Source organism: Pleurodeles waltl, chromosome 4_1, assembly GCF_031143425.1.
Source record: "Pleurodeles waltl isolate 20211129_DDA chromosome 4_1, aPleWal1.hap1.20221129, whole genome shotgun sequence".
Taxonomy (NCBI): domain Eukaryota; kingdom Metazoa; phylum Chordata; class Amphibia; order Caudata; family Salamandridae; genus Pleurodeles; species Pleurodeles waltl.
In genome coordinates, this window is record NC_090442.1 from 911,379,278 (window position 1) to 911,403,569 (window position 24,292).

The window sequence follows — 24,292 nt, forward strand, 5'->3', positions numbered from 1 at the left end:
GCATTGCCACATCAGGTGCTGGAATCCTGCCTGTCTTTGCCTACATCGAGGACAATTATAGTTTGCATTTGGGAATATCTTTTTGATCACTCGTGATGCCATGTAAGTTCTGTTGTGGTTATTGAATTGAATATAATGTGGCATGCAACTATGCACGCTCATTCTTTGTCAATTCCTGTGCTGAAGTGAGTCTCCCACTTATTACTCAGTCTATTCAAGGGGTTCCTTGAGATCGCTAGTAATGCTCCTTATAACCAAGGTATCAAACGTTAGTCCTCTCCCATTTTTAGGGGCAAGCGCAGAGTGCTCATTCCCTCTTCTAATCTTTCTTTAGGGGGATTTTAACCACGCCCATTTTACGTAAGTCACTTTCATTGGTTTGTGGGCTTGCCTTTTAAAATCCGCTTGTTTTGAGTCGTGAAAGGCATGCATACGTCATGTCTTTTCCGGTGTTTAGCCCTCGAGAGCACTGGTAAACTACTGGAAACATATGAGGCTCCATGTTTTCAGTAGGGTTTCTGGACTACTTTTTCTCTTTATTTCGCAGTGCACTCGCTTTTTTGTTTGTTTGTTTTTTTCCATTTAATGTGGAAAATAACGTCTGTTTAGAAGTTTACTCGAAGTAATGCGAGACACGTTGCATTGCAAATGCTTGTTTTTTAAATTACCCATGTAAAGCCAATAATTCGTCATCAGAGAGTCAAACAACACCAGGAATATCTTATCAAACCAATCGCATACCCTGATAATACTGCCTCTTTCCATTTTACAAGATCTTGAGCTGTGTAGTAACCTTGGTGTCTAGGATGTCCCCGCAACAGACTCGTATGCCGACCACTGTAAAGCACTGTCTGTAGACTAGCAGTAGCTCCAAATGACGAAACATTGCCCTTGGTGGTGTAATCAGGAGTTGGCAAAGTAGTATAAAAGGCGGGGGCGCATCATTATTTTAGCCAGTGCGATCTGCCCAGGCACTAACAATGGCAGCATCTCTTGAAATGATAATTTTTATTTTTATTTTTTTTGTAAATTTCTTTATTCACCTTTTAAACAGAGCAGCGCAACAGTGTTGCGTAATACATTAAGCAATATCAACAACATTGCAGGTTAGAAGCGCATATTCACTTTACCCCATTTGTAGGGAGATATCCGGAAATTCCTTAGTGACCAGAACGGCAGATTGGGGAGGAGGGGCAGCAGGGTGTCTAGAGGGAAGCCCCAGAAGCCACTCACAGCGGGGGGGGAGGGGAGACCAATGGGACCGTGAACACCACCTGCATCACACACTTCCCCCATATATGTCTGTGGCCCGTGTCCACCTGCGGATCTCGGGATCTCGCCAGAGCAGCTACAGAGGCAGGGCGTTCAAACCACCTTGACTGTCGTCACAGTCCACCACTCTTGAAATGATATCTAGGAACTTAGTGAAGAGTTCTCTGACCGGTATTATTGTCATGTAAGTCTTGATCTGTAAGTATACCTTGCTCTTAGATAACAAAATAAAGTGCTACTTGTCAAAAGGGAGAGTAGATGCAGCAAAATGCAATAGATTTCAGTTGAGAGGTCATGTGACCCCAGTGTCTACTCTGCAGACCATTTTAATGTGGCCCTGAGTTTATTACTCTGTATATTATCCTGTTCATTTCGAACCATTGTTATTGGAGCTTTGGCCGTTTCGGATTCCATTAGCCTCACAAGCAATCTGCTTGCTAGATGTCCCTCGGCGTGTGAATGGGTTTTATACGTGGAATAGTCAGGACAGTGTGGTCTTGTTAAAATGGCATGCTATTCTCTAGATAGGGTCAATACGCCCACCATTCGATCTTAGACAACCTAAATAATACCCACATTATCAAGGATCCTTAAATGCTCTGAACACTGATATGGCAGATAGCCTTTCAGGTGTATTCAGTAGACCCAAACAGACTTGCCCCTGTGAGTAGCTCATGTTTCATGGGAATGTATGTCTTTCGAGTTCCACTGTTGTAGAGAGTGCAACACCGCAGAAGATGTGGGGACAGAGAGGGATCCGCATTCCAGCAATCACACAACGCATCTTATTTCTTATTAATTAGTCTACATCCCTTCCTTGCACCTTCAAGTCCTGGTAAGCGTTCTTCTAGTCTATATTCTACATTTGTGTTATTTAGCACGTCTACTAAGTACACGCTTTACACTCTTACCTCAAACAATTAGTTCAGAGTTTTATCCTAAATTGTAAAAAAAAAATTGTAAAAAAATGATGTTTTGAAGAGGATGAACAAAACGACCGCACCGGATGAAACCTAAGCATTGGCAAAGCCAATAGGTCTGGCCTATAAAAGAGCTATTGGTTTGGCAATGCATTTTTCCATGTTGTACATCAGTGTGACTGCTGTTCCGAATGGCTAAAGGTTAGTGGCATAAAGTGTCATAGAGTGGGATAGGAGAGTAGTGTTTAGGGTGAATTTGTTGGGGTAGAGTGTCGTAGAGTTGAGTAGAAGGGAGTAGAGTTTAGTGGTATACAGTGTCGTAGAGTGGGGTGAAACAGGGTGGAGTGGGCTGGAGTTGATTCAGGTAGTCTGGTGGATTGTAGGTGATTGTATTAGAGTGGGTGGATTTAAAAGGGGTGAGGTGGATTGAACTAGGGTGTGTCAACTGTATTGGAGTGACAGGGTTGGGGTTGGATTGGAGTGGGGTTTGGAGCAGGGTAGGATGGATTGAATTGGAGTGGGGCAGATTGGGATTAGCATGGGGCAGATCAGATTGAACTGGGGTTGGGTGAACTAGATTGAACTGTAGTGGGGTAGATTGGAGTAGATAGGATTAGGTTGGGGTGGATTGGATTCAGGTGGGGTGGATTAGGTGGGGTGGATTAGATGGGTGGACTGGAGCACAGAGGAATGGAGCGGGTGGCTTGCATTCAGGTGGGGTGGATTGGATTCAAGCAAGATTGGTTGGATTGTAGTAGATTTGTGGAGTGGGCTGGAATTGAATGGGGTGGATTGTGGTAGACTGGGAGCAGTGCCGGACTGGCCATAGTGGTCATCAGGTGTTTTCACAGGAGGCTGGAAGATTGGGGACCGGTTTTGCAGTGGTGGGGGCTCGTTTTGCAGGGGTGCTGCAATATCAGCCCCCAGTAATAAAAGCAACAGCAAGCTCGCTGTTGCAGACCACCACCCGTCCCTCCCTCTCCTGACCCGGGAGCTTGTTAGATAAAATTGCCAGGGCTGCTTTGAGTTCCCAATCCAGCTCTGATTGGGAGTGGGTGGATTGTGGTGGACTGCTGTGTAGTGGGATGGATTGGTGTGGAGTGAATTGGATTGCGGTGGAGGCGGCGTGGATTGGATTGGAGTGGGGTGAATGTAGGTGAATTAGACTAGAGTGGGACGGATTGGAGTGGAATGGATTGAGTTGGACTGAATTGGCGGGGGGGATTGGACTGAAGTGGTGTGGATTGGACTGAAGTGGTGTGGATTGGATTGGTGTGGGGTGAATTGGATTGGAATGGCTTAGATTGGATTGGAGTGGGATAGATTGTTTTGGAGTGAAATGGGGTGGGTTGGTTTGGATTGGAGTGAGGCAGATCGGAGCAGCTGATTGTTTTAGGTTGGAGTGGGGCGGATTGTGGTTGCTTGGATTGGAGTGGTTAGATTGTGGTGGATTAGAGTGGACTGGAATGGTGTGGGGTGAATTGGATTGGAATGGCTTAGAATGGATTGGGCTGGTTCGGAGTGGGATGGATTGTTTTGGATTGGAGTGAAATGGGGTGGAATGGTTTGGTTTGGATTGGAGTGAGGCAGATCAGAGCGGCTGATTGTTTTTGGTTGTGGTTAGATTGTGGTGGATTGGAGTGGGTTGGATGGAGGTTAGGTGAATTGGATTGGGGTAGATTGGAGTGGGACGAATTGCAGTGGAGCAGATTGCTTTGGATTGGAGTAGGGCAGGTTGGCATGGGGTGGATTGTTTTGGATTGGAGTGGGGCAGATTAAAATGGAGCAAGTTGTGGCAGATTGTTTTGGATTGGGGTGCTGCAGATTGTTGCAGACAGGAGTGGAGCTCAAAGTGAGATGGGTACCGAGTGAGAAAAGAAGACCTGGCAAAATAAGAGGTAGTTGACTACAGAAAATAAGTTTTCAGTTTTGTTTGAACGGCATGCTAAAAAAAAGCCTTTAAATAAAAATAAAAAAATGACCCACTATGATGACGTATAAACATGTTTGATTTATCACACATACATACGTACGTATCAAGATAAGGCCCTGACCTTTTAAAAAAAGAAGAAAAAAAAAAGCTTACCGTTCCAAGATGACATGCTGATTTTGGAGCAGTATATTAACAAAAATAAAGGAAGTGCATACAGTGTCAGACTGGAGCTGCCAGGCCACCCAAAAAAGAATATATATAAGATTGTGATGGGGACCAGCATGGCTGGGAGGGTACAATTGAAACCCTGGTGTGTGGCGGGAGCAGTATGGGGGCTGGGAGGAGCAAAGGAAATGGTGTGAAAAAAATGAGCAGGATAGTGGGAGGGGGGCAGCAGAAGCCTCAGACGAGCTGGTGGTGGAGACATTGAGCACTGGGGTCGGGATATGAGGGGTAAGCAGCAAGAAAATACATGGACGCCCACTGAGTGCTAAAAGAAAGTAGTTACTTGATGTAGGTAACTGATAGCAGCCTTAAAATGTTAGTCATCCATCCAAAAGGATGGTGATAAATCTATGTTCCAGGTGTGAGGGACAACCAGAAGAAGAGGAAGGAAAGTCATCAAATGAGAAACCATAAAATGATATTGACAAGAAAGATAACCGATTATAGGCAGTGAGCTTACCCAACATCCACACTCTGTATTGCTATTGTACAGAATAGGCCTTCGATAACAGACCAGTAAAACTTATCTGTAGAAAAGAATATTAAACTACTGTCTATCATAAATGCAGTAACTAAGCGAGTTATGGTATGAGCCGGAATCAGTTTACTAGAAAAGCTATTAACAGTGGTTCACTGTAGGAAACTGGCACATGTTGCAGTCCCCATTCACCCCCCCTCCCCAAAACAACACACACACTCTTTGCCTGATATTGATGCTGACTTGACTGAGTGTGTGCTGGGATCCTGCTAATTAGGCCCCAGAACCAGTGTTCTTTCCCTAAAAATGTACCATTGTTTCCACAGTTGGCACACCTTTGGCACACAGTTCCATAATGGTTTCACTAAATATTGGGAAGTTTGGTATCACACTTCTCAGCACAATAAGCCCCCAATGATGCCAGTGTGGGATTTATAAAAAATGCACACAAAAGGCATCTTATAGATGCCACCTGTATTTTACCCAATCCTCTAGTGTAGGACTAACTGGTCTGTGCCAGCCTGCCACTAGCAGACAAGTTTCTGACCCCATGGGGTGAGGGCCTTTGTGCTCTCTGAGGCCAGAAACAAAGCCTGCTGTGGGTGGAGGTGCTTCACACCTCCCCCCTGCAGGAACTGAAAAAACTTGGCGGTGAGCCTGAAAGGCTCCGGTCTCGTGTTACAGTACCGCAGGCCACTCCAGCTAGTGGAGATGCCCAACCCCGGGACAAAGCCCCAATTTTGGTGGCCAGTTCGGCGGGAAACTTAAGAGAAAAAAAAGGATGAGTGACCACCTCAGCTGGGGCCACCCCTGAGGTGTCCAGAGCTGAAGTGACCCCCCTCCCTGCAGAATTCTCTATCTCGTTTGAAGGACAGGGACCAATAGGGACAGGAATGTGCCCCCCTCCCCAGAAGGAGTGGACAGAAGGAGGGTGTAGCCACCCCCAGGGATAGTAACTATTGGCTACTGCCCTCTGACCACTGTAACTCCTCTAAAACGTGTATTTAAGGGCTTTCCTGAACCCAGCTCACCAGATTCCTGGTGTCCAGAGAAGGACTGCTTAGCTGAAACCCCCAGCAGAGAAAAAGCAAGACGACAACTGCTTTGGCCCCAGCCCTAACGGCCTGTCTCCTGCTTCAAAGACCAGCGACGTGTCCAGTGGGACCAGCAACCTTTGCCAACTGCAAAGGACTGCCCCGCTCCCAAAAGGACCAAGAACTCCCGAGGACAGCTGCTCTGTCTAAGAAAATCCACAACCAAGGACTCCCACCTCACTCTAGATGCGTGAGTCTTGAACCCTGTGCACCCAATGCCCATGTGGTCCATCCAGCAAGAGAGGGTCTCCCAGGCGATTGCGAACAAGTGCCCTCCTTGGGTTGACCTTTCCAAGGCACTGCCTGCAGAGGGAATCCCAAGAACCCCCTTGACCGCAAAGCCCCAGACGGAAGATATCCGATGCCTAGGAACACACTTCACCCGCAGCCCCCAGCCCTTGGAGAATCCGACCCCTGGTGCCTCAACGTCCATCAGGCAGCCCTCCTCCCTGTCCCACCGGTGGTGTGCCTGAGACAGCCCCCCCCCCCCCGGACTTCGTCTGCAGCCTCTGAGTGACCCCGGGGTCTCCACATAGACCAGCATTCAAAACCAGACGTCCTATTTGCACCCTGCACCCGGCTGCCAAGTGCCACTGAGGGTGTATGTTTGGTCCTTACTTGTGGCCCCTTCTGTGCTCTTCTAATTCCCCCCCTGGTCTGCCTTCATAGTTGCGAGTAATTACCTGCAGGCAGACCGGATTCCAAGTACCCCCTGTCTCCATAGGAGCCCACGTTAAATTTGCTCAACTTTGACCTCTGCACCCGACCGGCCCAGTGTTGCTGGTGGTGGGTGTTTGGGTTAACTTGAACCCCAACCGGTGGACTTCCTGAAACCCGGAGACTAAAACTGTAAGTGTTGTACTTACTTACCTGTGAAACGACCTAACATTTCTTCCCCGCCCCCAGGGACTGTTCTGAAAATTGTACTAAATGTCCATTTTTAAAACCGATTATTGCCAATAATTTCAAACAAAGTACTGTTGAAGTCCGATTGGGAGCACACTGCCTACATTCCAGTCGACTTCGCCCCTTGCGCCCTGTTACATGCAGTTTGAACCATTAACGCTTGCTTGAAAAAATCTGTACTATTTCACTAAATTTAGTGCAGAGAGTACTGTTCATCTCTAGACACGTTTTTCTGGGTTAGTGCCCTTCATCAGTAGAGACCAAAGAACAACAAAAATATCTGGGGTTGCTGGAAATGCCGCCGATATCGTCTCGGGTTTAGTACCACTCACCGGCTCACAGGTGCGTCTCCAGAGCTCGTTAGCTCACTGGCTCGAGAGAGCCTTTTGAACATGAACTTCCTGTTTAAAAGGCTCCCTTGAGCCAGTAAGCTGACGAGCTTTGGAGATGCAGCTGTGTGCCTGGGAGTGGTACTTGACCTGGGAGGATTTTAGCAGCATTTCCAGCAATCCCCGATGAATTTTCTTTGTTTTCTACTCTCTACTGATGAAGGATTAAACCCGGAAACATGTGTCTAGAAAGATACAGCAATATCTGCACCAACTTTGGGGAAAAACTACAGATTTTTTTCAAGTAAGCAGTAACTGTGAACTGCATTTACCAGGATGCAAAGGGGTGAATTGTGCTGGGATGTGAGGCAGTGTGCTCCCAACCCCCCTTCCAAAGTACTGTTGATATTTGTGTGAGATACGAATCTTTTGAAGTTCTTACCTGCAAACTTGAATCTTGTGGTTCTAAAAATAAATTAAGAAAATATATTTTTGATACATAAAAAACATTGGTCTGGAGTTAAGTCATTGAGTGTGTGCTTCTTCTATTGTCTGTGTGTGTACAACAAATGCTTTGCACTACCCTCTGATAAGCCTAACTGCTCGATCACAATACCACAAAGAGAGCATTAGTATTATCTACTTAAGCCCCTGTTAAGCCTCTGGGGAACCCCTGGACTCGGTGCACACTATATCTCACTTTGATATAGTATATACAGAGCCAACATCCTACATTCACGTACTGCCAGTAATTTCATTGAGGAGCCTCGCCTCTTTGCACTTGAGGGCCTGGAAGGGTTCAGTGCAAATCACTTGTGGAAATACCGACAGCACTGCCTCTGCTGCAATGTCAGTCTCTGGGCAGAATCTCTGTTTGGAATTGGGCCATTGCCCTTCCCCATCTCCCCGCAGAGCATGTGAATGATGTGACTACCCAACCTTTATGGAGATGGAGGAATGTCCACAGGTCCCTTTGCACACCCACTCAAATGGTAGCTGGCGTGGCTTCATCACCTGCATAGCACTTTGACAGCACTTTATTAGGTTATTTTTGCTCTCATACCGGCTCCATAATATTGATCCATGTGCTTTAATACTCTCCCTATTTGCATAAACACTACATTTCCTGGCAAATGAGAATACACCCACTTTGTGCTGCATATCTGCTAACTTTCCCTTCCATGCACAATGCGTTGCGAAACAATCATAAAAGCTGCTTTTGCCCCTTCTGTAATACAGAATTGTCCCCAGAGATGCAGTAACAGCGCAAATACCTTTTGATCTCGGGTGCTGTGTAGATACCGGTCCACGAACCTGACTTCTAGTTAATAATTTCAGCACTTTGCTATCATGCTTAATGAACAAAATCTAGAATCCTCGGTCATCACACACTAAGCAATCTAAATCATAAATCAACACTCCTCTGGTCAAAAAATCGGGAACAAAAGTTGGTAAGAACCTTGTGCTTTCTCATTTGATTTTAATAGCTGGACAAATGTGTCGATTCTGAGTTCTGTTATGCAGTGCACAGATTACCTAGAGCAAAACTGAGGCCTCCCCGTTGTGGTTCTAACAAATGTGGCTAAGGCGTAGGAAGACCATAACTTAGCCACACACCATTAGAGAGCCGAGAGTGTGTCTTTTTTACTTCAACTCTGTTTTCAGCAGTGCTCAGCTCTCTCCACCCTTGTGCTTCAAGGGACAGAATGTGTGATTTGGGGTATTTAAAGAAGTGTGTGTAGGATGGCCATTGAAATCCGCGCCTGTGATAAAAATAGAAACACCAATTGGACAAATGGATTTAGTGTTAGAACTAGAAGTAGTCGATTTAGCAGGGGCGAAGGTTTGATTTATTCATTTAAAATCAAGGACCTAATTCATCCTTTAGCACCTCCATCTCCAGAGTACACCGGGAATGTATTTTTTAAAGTCATGTTGACTTGTTGTCAGGCTTCATTAGAACCTTAAAATCTTTTTCACTGCTGTCAGGACAATATAATTTATGCCTATGAGCTGGATGTCTCTCAGGCACGCATTGTTTATACACTATGGGCCATATGTACGAAAGCTTTTTCCCATAGACACAGAATGGGTAAAATCCTTTCGTACATCTGGCCCTATGTTCTTTTAAACAAGAGCTTATTTGTTGGTAAATACTCTGTCCTTACCGCTGTGTCGTGTCTATGACATGTATATAGGTACATTTATTACAATGTCTGTTTCATTTTAAAACTTGGGGCCTCATTACGAGTTTGGTGGTCAATTGGACTGCCAGCCCTGTGGGGAGGAGCTGATGCGGAGTTAGAGTCCCTGGCCCATTACCAGATTTCCACTAGGCTGACCAGCAGAAACCTCTGAAACAGGTGGTTTCCAACGGTCAGCCCAGTAGCAACTGTGCAGCAGCATTGGCCTCTGCTCCTCAGAGAGCTAAGGCCAATACCGTTGCACAGAGAGTGCCCCCAGCACCCTTGGAATGTGCACTGTCTGCCATAGCACTGGCTTTCTGTGAGCCTTTTAATGACGGGGTACCAGCCATGAAAAGGCTAACGGAAAGTGAGGTGGTGATCAGCACGGCGGTGCTGAACTCAGCACTGCTGTGGCTGACCATGACTTCAATTGCTGCTAACACGTCGGGATCTAGGATCCTTATGGTGGCAGGGGGACCGCCAGGGTTGTAATCTGGAGGTCGGACTGTCAGGATTGCGGCGGACCAACCACCACCACGGGTTTGACTGTCATGAGACTTTCCTAACTTGAGCACAGGCCCTTTTCCAGTGGCCTCGGAAAGGGGCTCTGGTAGGTCGTCTGACCCGGAGCCCTGTCAGATGAGCCCATCAATCTTGTTTAAAAGCCTTTTAAATACAAGATATATACCTTTTATTGGAGCTGTGATTGAACAGGTGTTGCAATGTCTGGGACTCCACAGGCTCTGCAGGAAAGTCTGGTCAGATCTCACAGACTGGTTGGGACACCCTTGTGTATTGAAAAAACTGGCCCTGTCGCAGCTCGAACAGATCTTGTGCCACCCCACTGAATCATTATTGGAATCCAGGGACCCCCAATGAGTCATTATTGGAAGCCAAGGACCCCAGCCTAAGCAATTTCTATGGTTTAGTCCTCAAAATAATATCTAAAAAATACAAATTTTACGATAAATGCTCAAATATTGAAATATTTTGTGTGATGGGCAATCAGATATATCAAAAGTTTTCACATTCTTAATGTTGCTTTCTTATTTGTATGTACTTTGTTATTTTTATTTGAGTGACTTTTATATTATTAAATTTATCATTCTCAAGAGAAACATTGTGGGATCTAAGCCTCCTTACTGCCACCTCCGATAGGCAATGTACTGTTCTTTGTCAATATTTTGAGATAACTTGGCACTCACAAACCACATGTATATACGTACCCCAGGATATTTTACACTTCAGGCACCGGGAACCTTGGGCACGCTCCATCTTCTAGAGCTGTGATGGATGGTAGTAGGCTCTATGTAAATAAAGTGGATGAGACGTAGGTGCAAGGATATGCCAGAAATGTTATAGACATCCTAGCTTCCATCCAATCGTCATCACTCAACCCTCCCACTTCACTATTCACTATGGATATTAACCAAAAATTACTATTTTTAACCATTTTTTTCTCCAAATGTAACTGTCATATACGTGAGAGCCCTTCTGAAATATTACATTTTTTTATTAAGGTTATCAATTAAATATGCATATCTAGTTTCAGTGGGATCATCGTTGCATCAGGAGCTTCATAAACGAGAGGTCTGTGTAATTGTTGAGGTGAACGGGACAGGCAAATTGGAGAAAGAGTGCAGTCTCTTTCAAAATGTATTATAGAAAACAGATAATGGGGGCATGTTAAAGGACGGCGCTCTATGTAGTTGGTTTTAGATTACGTTAGGCACCGTTACACATTACACATTTACAAGCAAGTGGTAATGTGCTATACCAAGAAGAGCATGGTTCTTGATTATGTCGCAAAGGGGCTGGGATTTGGGTGCAATAGTCTGGGTCTCTCTCTTCCAAAGTTGGCATCTCTGTACTCCCTGAAATGCTCTGAATGCTCTTATACAGTGAACATCAAGCTAATGTTAACAGGGCCAGCTGTAAAAAGAACTTCAATATTCTAAAACATCTTTAATGTTAATATTACCAGGACCAGTTCTAAAACACATTTGTTTACATATTTTTTTGTGGACTGCGTAGCCTCCTTTAATCATTTGTTGCAATAAAGAATAGGGAAGGAAGGCCTCCGTTTAAATGTGATCTGTAATATTGAGAGTTACTAAACACAGTAAATTTCTCATTGATTTTCAAAAGTACAAATTACTCTGCCATAATGACTTTAGAAGTCACTTCTCAGACGAAGACGCTCGTATTCATAATTGCACTGTAGATGGCAGTCTTGCCCTGTCCTTAGGAGCAGAGGAAACCTAATTTTTTGCCTGTGTGTCCAGTAACAAAAAAGAAAATTAAGGACTGTGCATTATAAGATTACCATGAAGAGCCTCACGGGACACAATGGATGTCTTTGACTGTGTGCCCCCAAGGTACATTCCTCTGCCTTTGCCAATGGTGTCTGGGGCCTGACTGGGATTTCTCCAGGCCTACTTCGTCACCGTGTGAGCACAGCGCACCCTCTCCCAATTTTTTTTTTTTTTTTTTGTGTGTTTTTTTTCTTTTTTTGTTAGGTTAGGTTGAGGCCTACCCGATAGTGCAGCTGTCTGGTTTGCTAAAGACACCTTGGAGACCTTCAGACAGTTTCCTTGGGCCTACATTTCGCCTGTTGCTTACCATTGACTTTGTGGTTTGTAACTCACATTATCTGGCGTTTTATTTGTTGACTTTATTTGTTTTAGGTTGTCCAACGTGAGTTCGACCCTCCCAAGGATTAAACTTTGTCACACCACATCTCCTTGTATTCTTTTCTGTAAACAGGCCGAAAAATCACGTTCCTGTCTTATCGCATTTGCTGAGCTTTCAAAGACAGAGGTCAGATGTCAGACTCTGTCTTCCAAGTGAGCGTGGTGTTTACTTTTCTTTCTATGACTTCAAATTGAGAGGATTTATGTGATAGTCTTGCTACATTGGAGTGAGAGGGCAGGAAAGAGATTTTTTTTTTTCTTTCTAGCACACAACATTTAAATGAACTGTGCAAATATTTCAGATCATATCAGACTTAGGACATCACATACAAAGCACATTTTTGTTACTTCTGAAGTAACTTTGTGTTGGAAACAAATACTTGAATATGATCAAAACAAATCAGTATACTAGCTGATGCCATTTCTATACATTATTGTTTGTGTCTTTTATAGTTCTGTAAGTAAAACAGTGTGTCTGTGCAAAATGTAATTGTCATTTCAATTGAATCTTCAGTGTGTGGCCCTCCGACACCTGTGTTAGGGCTAGCCTGGCACCAAACACCATATTTTTTAAATTTTATGACTTCCCTCGGATTTCACTATTGACATACACTTTGCAGATGTGCAAGCACTCTTTGGCATCCGCCACCTTCTTCGCCTGACTTGCTCAATTGAAAATATGTTGTCTGTTATGGCAGTGTGCTACAACACCATGCATACTCCATTCTGTGCTACTCAACTCTACTCTGCGCCTCTCCACTTTACACCACTCTGTGCTACTGCACTCTGCACCACTGCACTCTACTACTGCACCACTGCATTCTATGATGCTGCATTGTAATCCACTGATTTCTATGCTGCTGTGCTAAAAACCATTGAACTGTACGCCACTATACTCTGCTGCTCTCTACACTGATGCACTCTTCACCAATCCGCTCTACGCCGCTCTGCTGTCTGCCCCTCTAGGCAACTCCACTTTATGCCACTCCAATACACTTTACTCATTCTTCCTCATTTCATTCTACAGCACTCCGCGCAACTCCTCTCCGCCACTAACATGTAGTCATGCTGAACCACAGCTACGCTGGTGTACAACAAGACTAAAACACATTGGGAAAGCCAATATCTCTTGCATGTATGAGACCCATATTTGCCAATGCTTATTTCATTCTCTGACTACATAAGCAGTTAATGAGCCTTTGGACACAAACAAGCTGAACGGCCTGCTTTTCGGAATGTCTTTACAACCAACAGTTGGGATGTCTGGTGGGCTTCAACCTAAAAAAAAACATAAGACAGAAAATAAATCACAATGGTATGTGAAGTATATAGTAGTTATTTAGGTATAGAAATAAATACAAATCACATTTTGAACCAGCTTTGACACTGAAGAGAGGGTAACTATTTTTAGGCTGATGTGGACAACTTGTACATGCTTTGTGCCGTCACTCAAAGTGAAGAGAGCAAATAGATAAAGTCTGCTGACCCACTGCCCTTGATACACACAATAGTAGGAAGAGGCAAAATGCGAATGATAACAAAAAAGACCAGTAAATGAAGCCAACTGACCAAAAGATCCTCTCTGGCAACATTATGTATGAATATTTTTTTTAAAACAGTAGTCAGGAGAAAACTACTAAACTTGTCTCAAAGGCCAGACCAAAAAGGTTGGAATACTGCCTCTAAACTCACCTTCTGAAGGGAAACTAATTGCTTTTTCTTTTGCAGTTTACTTTATTAGAAATGACACATTTCTTACTGAATGCAAAAATAAAGTAAAACGGCAGTTGATGGCCAGACGCAGCACGTGCTGTTTATTGAAGGCATTAGACATCCTAATGTGACATAAGTCATGCAAAAGATATATGGCGACTGCTTAAGTGTGGAAGGACATTTAGAATAGCAAGACAGCTACCATGTAGGCAGGAAAGCCGGTCAACCCAAACTTCTATCCCAGAGCCACAGTGGATTAATGACAGTTGCAGCCTCTGAACAGATTTATTTTGCTTTCTGAAAAAAAAATGTGGCCTGTATTATTTGCAAACCAATTGATATTTTACTATTTATTGGCAGTTATGATGCTTGGCAATTGCATATCTATTATTTTAGATTATACTAATAGACACTCTCACAGTTATTTTAAAGCACACCTTTTTACTATCTTTAGCAATTCCATTCATCATAATGAAGTACACATTTTATGCAAAAAGAGGTTGGAAGTACACTGCCTCACATCTCAGCACTCAGTTTGCCCCAATGCATTATGCTAAATGTAATGCATGTAACACTTCAGTGACAGTTTTACGTTTTTCACCCTTGCTGATGCAGCCCAGTGCTGTGTACCTCTAGATATGCTTCAGGATAGTTGTTGTTTTTAGTAGAGCACAACGCATCGTTGTGGGGGTGTTGGAAATACTGAGGCCACTCATTGGGCTCAGGTGCATCAGGCAGACCTGGTCAGTTATTTAGCTCAAAGGAGCCTTTTCAAACAAAGACGGTGGGAGCACATTGCCTCACAGCCCAGCATTCAGTTCACCCCAATGCATTATGGCAATTGCAGTGCATGATAACTCTTACTTCAGTGACAGTCTTTAGTTTTTCACCCTTGTTAGTGCAGCCAGTGCTGTGTATCTCTAGATACGTGTTTCAGGATACTTGTCTTTCATTAGAGAGCAACACAACAAAGTGTGCTTCCACCTGTAAGCACACAGCACAGGCTGCACCAACAAGGGAGAAAATCTAAAGACTGTCACTGGAGTGAGTGTTATCATGCACTGTATTTAGCATAATGGACTGGGGCAAACTGAGTCCTGGGTGCGAGGCAGTGTGCTCCCACCCCCTTTTTGTTTTAAATGTAATTTATTTGAGTATATGTGAGCTAATGCAACTTTAGAAACTGAGTGAGGCGACTCAGTGATTTATTTGAAACCGTAAAGGTTTAAAGTGCATCTTCTTTGAAAGCGGGTGGGAAGCAACAGGAAGGTTGCTGGGCTAGCTTTCCCAGTAAGCCCATAATAATAATAATTTAGTTTTTCATTTTTGTACCCAGTTGTGACCATATTCTGAGAGGAGGATCAAGCGCAGGTGATGGAGGGCACGTCACAGAGAGAAAAAAGAATTGTCTGTCAGTCTAAAATATGAGGTGAGTGAACACGGAGGACTACTAGAAGAATTGCCTGTTTATTAAAAAATTGAGTGCCGATCACCCATATTTACTTGTATTTACAGCCGGTTGCTTATATTTTCAGATAGGCAGAACACTGCCTAAGTTAATGCAAAGCAGGACGGGAAGGAAATGTAAACTATATCTGTTAGAGACTTCTAGTTGCAGATTCCTTACCTTAGAATTTCCCGCAGGAGTCAGTCTTGGATCGTGAGATTTTTTTTCTCAAGCAGTACCCCTGCACGCCGTTAGGTGGCATCGTTCAGCTCCATGTCCACCGATGGCGTTGTGTGCACCAGAATGTCGTCGCTGGACCTATGTAGGCACCACCCTGGTTCTTTTCTTTCCATGCCAGCCTCACGCAGATCCAAAGAAGAGCTACTCCCAACAGTCACTTTTTGACTGGACTTTTCGACTTTTGTCGAACCTTTTTATAAAACATTTTTTCACCCTTCTGGTATGTCAAGATGTCATCACGGATGACCAGGTCCAAGCCCTGTGACTCTAGTCACCGGATGATGTCTGTGACGGATCTGCATCTGGTGTGTTTGTGGTGTTTGGAATGCGACCATGACCTGAAGTCGTGCTCCCAGTGCTCGGCCATGAATCCGAAAGCTTAAAGAGAGCTACTTACTACTTCTGCCGTGGCCTGGCACTAGGCTCTGCGTTGCTCCTGGTCAAGAGGAAGGTCCTGAGAACAGTTGCAGAGCCCTAATTCTTCCTCATCCTACCAGAAATTCTTGGGTTGATTGGGGAAGCACAAGCCTCTACATCCCCAGGTATGTTCCCTTCCGCACCCTTGGAATACAAGAGGCTGGATCAGCTTGGGAAGAGGATGTTGTCTTCCTCCAGCCTAGCACTGTGGTCCGTGAGCACCGCATGCCTTTGTGGCAGTTACACCCATACTTTATGGGACACGGTTGCGCAGGTGCTGCCACAGGTCCCGGGGGAGACCTGGGCTATTCTCCCCCAAGTTGCTGCTGATGGGAGAGACGCAGAAAAGTTCACAATACGATGCGGACTGGATATCACTGTCTCACTAAGTAGATCAGTTGCACCGACTGAGGCCTTGAGGCGCCACGCTTGGTTGAGGATGTCTGGCTTTTCAGAGGATGTCCAATTCACATTTATAGACATGCCCTTTACCAGTCCCCATCTCTTCGGAGACAAAGCAGACTCCGCCTGTGAACAGGTCTTTGGGCCTCGTAGCTGCCCTCTCCCCCCTCAGTCTGCTTTTTGCCCCATTCGTGGCTTCGGAAGGGGCACTCAACCAATTTTTTTTGCCTCCAGCCACTGTGCCGCACATGCTGGCCAGCTTCTGCATGGCTAAAGACGTGGGATCCAATGTCCTTGTGGTTCTGGGGGCCAGCAGTCTGCCCAGTCCACCACCCCTCCTGCTGCAACTTCCAGACCTTCCTAGTCTGACTCTTCCCCATCAGGGTCCATTCAGAGGCAAAATTCACCATCACCTGCCCCACTGGCAGTCCATCACATTAGACAGGTGGGTTTTGTAAATACTCAGAAGGGGCTACTCCCTCCTCTTCAATACTACCTCCCCATCCATGGCACCGTCCTACGATTAGGTGACAGATGATCACTTGGCACTTCTCCGTGAGGAGGTTACAGCTCCCTTGGCCAAGGAAGCCATAGAGAGGGTCCCTGTGCTAGAAGTAGTTTGTGGTTGTTATTCCTGTTCCTTTCTGGTGCCCAAAAAGGACAATGGCCTCCACCCTATCCTAGACCTCCGGTCCCTCAATCTCTTCCTCAGGAAGGAGAAGTTCAAAATGCTCACTCTGGCTCAGGTCTTATCTGCCCTGGACCCGGGAGACTGGATGGTAGCGTTGGACTTGAAGGATACCTTTTTCCAAATTCCCATCCTGCCTGCCCACAGACGTTACTTGCGGTTCATGATAGGCCACAAGTATTTTCAATTTACTGTGCTCTCCTTTGGCCTTACTACCGCCCCTTGGGTGTTCACTAAAGTGATCGTCAGTGGTCGCAGCTCATCTGCACAGGTCTGGGGTTTAAGTCTTCCCCTACCTCGACAACTGGCTGTTGAAGGCGGGCTCGTCCCATACGATCATCCCCGCCACCTCCAGACTCCTGCGGACCTCCTGCATTCACTTGGGTTCAATGTAAACGTGCCGAAGTCACACCCGACTCCCTCTCAGACGCTACCCTTCAATGAAGCTGTTCTGGACACACTGCAGTTTCAGGCCTTTCCCCCAAGCGGCAAGTCCAGGATATTCAGGCTTTGATACCAATGTTTCAGAGGCGTCTGGTCCCCGACAGAGTCCAGGCTCTATATCAGTCTTTTAGAGCTCAGGGCGATCGGGCTAGCATTGAAAGCATCCCTTCTGTCTCTGGAACATCAGGGCATTTCCCTGGTAGTTTGACACCTAACGGGCTCTCTAAATGCAGAGCAGACAAACCCAGCCATCAACACCTGGTCGATCACAAATGGCGTCTCCATCCAGAGGTGGCGCAAGGTCGCTTTCTGCAGTGGGGAGAGCCTTGGTTAGATCTGTTCGCCTATGCAGAGAAGGCGCGATGTTAGCTGTTTTGCATGTTGGAGTTGCCAAGGCAGCACTTGCTCAGCTATGCTTTTCATCTCGAGTGACACAAAGGCCCACTGTACTCCTTTCTGCCCAGAGTTCTCAAGAAGATCAAGACCGATCGGACCCAAGAAATCCTTGTGAATCTGGACTTTACACAAAGAGACTGGTATCCCGAGCTATTGCGCATGGCCACAAATCCTCTGATCTGACTGGCTCTACAGTAGGATCTTCTGTTGCAGCGGACAATTCTCCACCTGAACCTGTTTAGTCTTCTCCTTCTTGCGTGGAGTTTGAGCGGCAGCAGTTGACAGCTTTTGACCTTCTGCCCGAAGACTGTACCATTATTGTGGCAGCCAGGTGTCCCGCCCCACCAAAACGGTATATACCTGCCGATGGAACAAATTTGTAGCATGGTGCACACCCCAAGTTCTTACTTTTGTAATATGGGCTCCTTTTGAGCCACTTCATAACTGTCCGCTCAGACTTCTCCCTCTAAAAACAGCCTTCTTTGTGGCCATCACGTCTGCCCCCAGGGTGAGTGAGCTGCAGGCCCTTTCTTCGAAGCCACCCTTCCTTTCCATCTATCCTGACAAGGTGGTGCTCTGTACCAAGGCTTCCTTTTTAGGTCAGTCCTATGCAGCACTGTCTGCAAGACATGTATTCAATCTATGGGCTTTTAACTTTGCCCACACTTGCCATTCGTTATATGTTGTGCCATTCAGAAATGCTGTTTTTTTTTTTTTTTTTTTTTTTTTTTTTTTTTGTGTGCATTGGTTCTGATTCTCCCGCTTTTGGGTGCTTGGTTCATGCCCAGACGATTTCACTAATTGTTCTTTTTCGTTGTCCTTCCCAACACATCCACAGTTACTCCTGGTTGGCCATCGCAACGCATAGTTACCAGATGGCTTCACAGCTTCGCATGTCACTTACTCTCGCCTTGCCATCTCCCTCACCCCTCCCACAGCACTGCTTGTTTTCTTGGTTTCTCGACTGACGTACTAATGCTCGAGTCCCCTCCCCATCAAGCGACTGACACTACCTTTTACCTCTTGTTGGAAGATGAATTGCTTAGTATCAAGTAGTCTGAAACCTGCAGTTTAATTTAAAAAAAAAAAAAGCCATGCTGAAAATGATTGAGCAGCCATGTCCTTGGCATTCACATTACAGCGCCTAGATAAAACCAGAACTTTGAGGTGAAACTTTCTAAATTATGTGTTCTACCTTCTCACAACAAAAACAACGTTACAAAGATTTCGACTCGCATCAAATAGGTAGTGTGGAAAGTTACGAGGACTGACTATCTCTGTTGGACCTAAGCCCCACCTCCTTTACAAAGTACATTGTTCCTTCAGTGACTATCTCATACAATGTTGAGACTCCACTAGCTGCACGCGCAAGGCAGACTAGGGTTCTGGGGAGATGCTTTATCTCACGCTGGGTTATTCAACGCACATGTCTAAGATGTCGTTAATTATTTTAACACCCTACGGCTGGGCGCTGAAGATGTGAAACAGCACTTCGTATTTCAGTATCTTTAAAGATTCACTCATAAGAATGACTCTTTGTGTACGGGACACAACATAGATTTCGAAAGGTGGTCCCACCGGACGGATGTTCTCTGTGCTGGAATAATTTCCACATGGGCTGGCGCCCTAGGACCGCAGAGAGCCTCCTTCCATGGAAATGTTATAAGGCTAACAGCCTTCTTTGCAAAATTGATGTGATCAGTTGAATCGTCTCACAACAGGCAGTGCTCTTATAACGAAAGACAGGCTGGGCCTGGGGGAGTGGTGGATGACTACTGAGGGAAGGGTGCTGGGGTCGCATGTGTGCTCTATTGCCAGCCATGAGGAAAGCTCGAGCCTCGCTTAACTAGCGGACGTCTCTGTTAAAAAATCTCGCCCATGCTGGTATTTTGGTATTTATATTAACCGCCCCCTTCTCCCCCCCGGGATGATTCAGATTATCACAAAACCAAGTGCAGTCAAAATGCCGAAAAATTATAAAATACTTAAAATCGTTCTCGACTAACGTTCTCCCAGAAAGGATATTTCCGACCCTACCTTCGTCTGGAGAAGTGATTCTTTTGGGAAATAGTAGTTCTGGGCTGGTGAACTCTTATGAGGTAATATTCTGCATGAGTAAAGTTTCATATGTATCCATCCCATGTTGTCACGTTTGCTGACATCCTAAAGTATCCTGAGGTTTTAGTCCCATGTTTATTTTTGTGCACTTACAGCCCAAGAAACCTGGCGTTTTGGATTCTTAAAGCCTCGAAAGTCGACCACGCTTGGGTGTTACCGAACCCAGTGACCTCAAAGTATCCATGAAACTTTGAGCCGGCAAAATAGCTCTGTGTATAAAACACCACCACTGACAAGGTATCTCTCTCTCTCTACACCTCTGCCTCTACCCCTCTCTCTACCTCTACTGCTCTCCCTTCTCCTCTACCCCCTCTCTCTACCCTCTCGTCTCTTTACCTCTCCCTTTCTCTGCCTACCTCCACCTCTCTAACTCTACACCTCTACCTTTCTACACCTCTACCTATACCTCTCTACCTCTAATTTCTACATCTCTCCCTATCCCCCTCTCTACCCTTCTACTCTTCCCTCTCTCTACCCCTTCCCCTCTCTTTCTACCCCTCCACCTCTCTCTGCCCCTCCCTCTCTCTCTACCCCTCCCCCCTCTACCTCACCTCTACATCTCTGTAGGAAACTGGCCCAGTGTGTGGTGTACACCATATACTGGGTTCAGGCAAACCCCAATTAGATAGTGTTACAGTGTCTAGACATGCATTGCTCTCGTAGCTGTGGTGAGCAGCCATGACTCATCTAGACGGCATGAGAAGCACTTGCAATACCACAGTAATCACACAGTAACCTATCACACATGAAAGGAACCACACAGTGTTGCAAAAATGAAGGTAGCTGAAGATCCAGGTCGACGGTGATGGATGGAGTCCAGTTGCGGGATCCAGGAGCTGCAGAGGAGTCCCTGAAGTTGCCTACAAGCTGTCCCTCAGTGGTCATCGGAATACAGATGGGTCCGTGGTCTAGGTGGCCACCAGCAAGCACAAGCCAAAGCAAGAGGAGCTGTTGGAAGTTTTGCAGAGCTGCGGAGGACCAGCAAGATCCTGGAGTCTTGACCCTTGAAGGGGAGTCCGGGCAGACACTCAGAAGACAGGAGAGCCAGCAGAAGCATTTAGAGCCCTCACAACAAAACTCACTGCAAGCAGGCACAGTGAGGCCCAGCCAGCACACCTTAAAAGGAGTTCCACGTCGCTGGAGCAGCAGAGAGGAGATTGTCCTTGCAGAGGTAGAGTGCTGGGGGCCGGGGCTACTTGGAGAACTGAAGATCCCCAGGAGCAGGAGCCAACAAGCCTTGGTTAGTGCAACAGTTGCGGTGCACAGGGATTCTGTCCCATTGGCAGAGGCAATGGCTTACCGTGTTAATGTTGTACAGAAGGCAGAGAGGACCGAGAAGATTCCTCAGAACCACCACCTGTGTTGGAGAACCTTCGCAGATCCGGAGGACAGAAGATCCCACCAGCCAGACATCGTTGCCTTAGGTGCCTGCTGATGCCTGGGAGTGACTCCTTCACTCCTAGGGAGATTCCTTCTTGCTTTTTTGGTGCAGCTGAAGTCCTATCAACCCGAGAGGATGAAGAGCCGTGGAAATGTTGCAGTTTGCTGACAGGAACCGCGGAAACAATGTTGCAAGGAGAGTCTTCTCGGGCGTTGCAATCTTGTTCGGTTCCTGTGTTGGCCAGCAGCTGTTTCCAGAGGCCAGGAGCAGAAGATATCTTTGCAGAGAGGTCCTGGTGGAGTCTTGCCAACAAATCTGGGGACCCACCCTTAAGCAAGTCCCTAAATAACCTAAAAAGGGGGTTTGGTCACTCTCTGGAGTGACCACCTATCAAGAGGGGGTCTCTGACGGCAACTTCCTGGCCTACCCAGTCAGATGCTCCCAGAGGCCTCTGCCCATCTTGGTATCAAGATGGCAGAACCAAGTGGCCACCTAGAGGAGCTCTGGGCACCACCAAAGGGTGGAGCTGGACAGGGGAGTGGACATTCCCCTTTCCTTTGTGTGTTTCGTGGCAGAGCAGGGATCAGTGGTCCCTGTATTGGTGCAAACTTGGTTAGGCAAGGAGGGCACCAAATGTGCCCTTCAAAGTAGCCCATTGGTGTGGGGAGGCTACCCCTCCCCAGCCCAGTAACGCCTATATCCAAAGGAGAGGAGGTTGCACTTTTCTTCTACAGGAAGTCCTTTGTTCTGCTGTCCCCTGCTCAAGTTGGTCAAGCAGCAAGAGGTCAAAATCGAGTCTTGGGGGCTGCAGCAGCACGGGCTACCTGCAGACCCTAGAAGACTGGTAGTAAGGAACAACCAGAGTTCATGGAATCAGTATTAGGATATGATTCTGACATATTTGACACCAAACATGCCCAGGTTCGGAGTTAGTTGTGTAGCTGGAGCATAGGTAGTGACCGGTGGCCAGTACAGCTAAAATGGCTTCCCCTGCACTTACGAAGTCCAGGGAATTGGAACTGGAGTTTGTAGGGGTACCTCTGCTCATGCAGGGGTGCCAACACACATGGGTACTTGCACCGTGCCCTTTGAGCTCACAGGGCCTACCATAAGGGTGACTTGCAGTGACCTGTTGTAGGACTTGCAGTGACCTGTTGTAGTGTGCATGCCCCTTTTCACGCAGGCTGCAAATGGTAGGCCTGCAGATATAGTTTGCACGGGCTCCCATGGGTGGCATAATAAATGCTGCAGCCCGTGATGGACTCCTGGTGTACCAATGCCCTGGGTACATAAGTACCATCTACCAAGGACTAATAGGAGTACAGCAGTATGGCAATTGTGGGGTGTAAGAAGTACCAAGACAACTACATTTAGAGGAGAAAGCACGAGCACTTGTGTCCTGATTAGCAAGATCCCAGTGAAAACAGTCTAAACACATTGAGATTGTGGAAAAAGGAAAAGAAGGGGGCGGGAGTAACCATACCAGAAAGATGGGCCTTTCCTACACACTCTACACCTCCTGGCGGCGCTTATTGATTCTTACACAGCAGACAGCTGTATGTCATTCACAAAGCATATCTATAGTCTAATACAAGGAGCTGGCTAATGCTCTGAACACAGCCCTCAGCTGTCTCTTTAAAATTTTCGATGTGTGCGAGCTATAAAAATATTGATTTTTGTACCCAGAAAGATTTAGTGGGTTACACATCCCAAAAATCACTCCCAAAGGATCAGGTACGATTGAACCCTGAAGCTTATCTCCAATCCACTGAAGGACATTGCTCCAAAAGTTGTACAAAAAGGGCAGGTATAGCATATGTGAAGCCGGTCCCCTTTTGTAATCCTTCACCTAAAGCGTAGATCGGATGCGGAAGTGAGCATTTTGTGGAGCCGAGATTGTTTGTAATATAGCATCCATTTAGGAAAAAATGCCATTCTTTTATGATGGGTTCCTTTAATAGCTTTATAGGCCCAGTGGTTATACTGGCTCCAGGTAGCTAAGTCAGTCCGACAGCCAGTGGAAAGCTCGAGCTTATCTGGGGCAGCTGGAACCAATTTAATAAGGTGTATCAATATTTGGTACTATTTGCCTTCTCTTACAAGTGCTGTGCAGGAGTAGGCTTGGTTAAAGGAAGAAGCTAGTGTGTTGCTTGGAATCAAAAAGTTTTGGAGAACGCTTTTAAACTGCAGGTATGAAAGGAAGAGCGCATCTAGAGTTTCTGGATTGCCCAATTTGATTTGATTCCATAACTTCACGGTTCCAGCCGTAAGTAAATCTTTGAACCGAGATATCCCAATTTTCCCCCAGTCATGAATATCCTCCTTTTTTACTTGAGTACCTAATTTATAGCAATCTTTCATAAAATATTGGGATGAAACGGGGGGAAGAGAAACTCCTCTTTCAGTTGGGTACATCTTGTCAAATACATCAAAGGGAAATTTGAAACCTTTCGGAAGCTTAGGGATTTTAAGTAACTGGGAGAGCTTCACTTCTTTGTCAATGAGCATTTCCTCAAGATAAGTTAGTAGACCGATTCTGTAAGACTGCTGCTGTAACACACCAATCTAAAAAGGTGGCCTGATAATATTTTTTAAATTGAGGAAGCACTAATCCACCAACCTCTACATTTAAACACAAGGTTTCGATCTGGGTCCGGGGCTTTTTCCCGAGCCAAATAAAGTGTTGCGGCATCTGCGCTGGGTCAGTAAAAAAAATCCTGGGGTACCTTAATCATTACATTATAGAAAATAAACAGAAAAACAGAAAAAGTGGAAGGATCATCATCATCTGGCGGTGCAGCCAACAATAGTAAGAGTTAAGGCTGCCATTAACATAGTAGATTACAGGCTTTAAATAGGGTCGGCAGATAGTTAGGTTGATATAAGTCTAAAAACTCATGCGATAAAAAGATGCTCAAATATCTGATAGGACTTGAAGCTTGAAATTGAGGCTGCATCTTGATTGGAAGTATTAGGCCTGAGGAGTTGAGGAACAGAGTGCCCCATTTCG

At 45.8% G+C, this 24,292-nt stretch overlaps 1 protein-coding gene across 2 annotated transcripts in view; it reads left to right on the plus strand.

Moving 5' to 3' along the window:
• TMEM60 (transmembrane protein 60) overlaps positions 1–24,292 on the plus strand; it is a 94,378-nt gene that overhangs the window by 11,900 nt on the left and 58,186 nt on the right. For both annotated transcript variants that reach the window (XM_069229671.1, XM_069229670.1), the window contains exon 2: positions 15,086–15,178. The gene's annotated coding sequence lies outside the window, so the exon portion shown is untranslated. The remainder of the gene's footprint in view (positions 1–15,085; positions 15,179–24,292) is intronic.